The sequence below is a fragment of the Halichoerus grypus genome, chromosome 3 (genome assembly GCF_964656455.1).
Source record: "Halichoerus grypus chromosome 3, mHalGry1.hap1.1, whole genome shotgun sequence".
Classification (NCBI taxonomy): domain Eukaryota; kingdom Metazoa; phylum Chordata; class Mammalia; order Carnivora; family Phocidae; genus Halichoerus; species Halichoerus grypus.
Genome location: NC_135714.1, coordinates 53,262,558 through 53,264,834, shown reverse-complemented (window position 1 = coordinate 53,264,834; position 2,277 = coordinate 53,262,558). Strand labels below are relative to the sequence as shown.

Here is a 2,277-nt window from a genome sequence, read left to right as displayed (position 1 = left end):
CCTGTGAAGGCATCTTATAGTCATGAAGATGAAGGACAAGAATGAAATAGAAGGAGAACTCGCAGAGAACCAACTGCACAAACAACATATCATGGAGTTCATTATAGGGGTTCTCCTGCTTACTATTGACCTTTAAAGGAGCAGCATCATATGTATACAAAGGACACTCCTTAACAGGACAAAGATTTTATAATCTCAACTTTGGGAAATGAATTAAGATGAAGGGTCTTGTTTGATAAAAGAAGATGCACTGAACATGAAAATATTTAAAGCAGGGTGCCAGCCTGTTTTTTCTCTCAGTGGTATTCTTAGCAACAGTGACAGCAGACTAAGTGTCCATGTTTCCAATTAAAAGAAACTTGCAAGTTCTCACTAGCTGCAGCCAGCTGGCACTCCACGTTCTCCCGCTGCTTGTTCTCTGCATCCACTGCTTCCACCTCCACAATGCAAGAAGAAATCACTGTGCTCATCATCGGTAATGGGTCTGGCATGTGCAAGTGAGGCTCTGCTAGAGATGATGTTCCTTGAGCCATGTTCCTGTCCATTGTTGGGCAACCCTGAAACCAGGGTGTTATGGTGTGTATGGGCCAGAAGGACTCCTACGAGGGTGATGAGGCCCAGAGCAAGCGGGGCATCCTGACCCTCAAGGACCCCATTGAACACGACATTGTCATCAACTGGGATGACATGCAGAAGATACGGACACCACACCTTCTACAACGAGCTATGCATGACCCCTGAAGAGCACCCGTCCTTCTGACCAAGGCCCCCCTGAACCCCAAGGCCAACTGTGAGAAGATGACTCAGATCATGTCTAAGACCTTCAGCACCCCAGCCATGTATGTGGCCATCCAGGCTGTGCTGTCCCTGTATGCTCTGGCCACAGCACTGGTATTGTCATGGACTCTGGGGATGGGGTCACCTACACTGTGCCCATCTATGAGGGGTACGCCCTGCCCCACGCCATCCTGTGTCTGGACCTGGCTGATCACCTCATGAAGATCCTCACAGAGTGTGGCTATAACTTCATCAACACCGTCCCCCTACCACCCCTGAACAGGAAATCATGAGTGATATCAAGGAGAAGTTCTGCTACGTTGCCCTGGATTTCAAGCAGGAGATGGCCACCACAGTGTCCTTATCCTCCCTGGAGAAGAGTTATGAGCTGCCTGATGGGCAGGTGACCAACATTGACAACGAGCAGTTCTGTCCTAAGGTGCTCTTCCAGGTTTCCTTCCTGGGTATGGAATCGTGTGGTATCCATGAGACCACCTTCAACTCCATCATGAAGTGTGAAGTTGATATCCAGAAGGACTTCTATGCTAACACAGTGAGCATGTACCCTGGCATCACCGACAGGATGCAGAAGATCATAGCTCTGGCACCCAGCACGATGAAGATCAAGATTATTGCTCCTCCTGGGGGCGCCTGGGTGGCTCAGATGGTTAAGTGTCTGCCTTCGGCTCAGGTCATGATCCCAGGGTCCTGGGATCGAGTCCCACATCGGGCTCCCTGCTCCTTGGGAGCCTGCTTCTCCCTCTGCCTCTCTGTCTCTGTCTCTGTCTCTCATGAATAAATAAATAAAATCTTTAAAAAAAAAAAAAAAAAAGATTATTGCTCCTCCTGAACGCGAGTACTCCATGTGGATTGGGGGCTCCATCCTAGCCTCATTATTCACCTTCCAGCAGATGTGGATCAGCAAGCAGGAGTATGATGGACTGGGCTCCTCCATCCCCACCACAAATGCTTCTAAATGGACTATGAGCAGATGTGTAGCATTTTCTCCACGAGTGAATTCCAAAGTATAAATTTGCCCTGGCAAATGTATACACCTCATGGTAGCCTCATGAAACTGGAATAAAAGAAAAGAAATGAAAATGAAAAGAAATTTGTCTTTGAAGCTTGTATTTGATATCAGCACTGGATTGTAGAACTTGTTGCTGATCTTGAACTTGTATCCAAGTTAACTGTTCCCTTGGTATATGTTTAATATCCTGTATATATCTTTGATTTAAACCCTTAGTACACGCTGCTAGGTCACTTTGTGGCTGAGGTTGAGACCATGTTTATGGAAGAGAAATTCATTGGTTTGAGAATCTGCGGGACCATGAGTTTCTTGATCTTTACAGGCTATTAATGTGTAAGAGCTGCCTATTCCAGGATTTCTCTAGAGACTGGCAAGAGTCCTGAATGAGTTGTCATTTCTGTCTTGCCAGTCTGACAGGGTGGGGAAGGTCTGAGCCTTAGGACCCACTTTCCTTTCTTACCTGATGTTTT

General features: G+C 46.9%; 1 pseudogene; it reads left to right on the top strand.

Moving 5' to 3' along the window:
• Window positions 1-444: 444 nt before the first annotated feature.
• LOC118538760 (actin, cytoplasmic 2-like) lies at window positions 445-1,753 on the top strand (annotated as a pseudogene).
• Window positions 1,754-2,277: the final 524 nt, after the last annotated feature.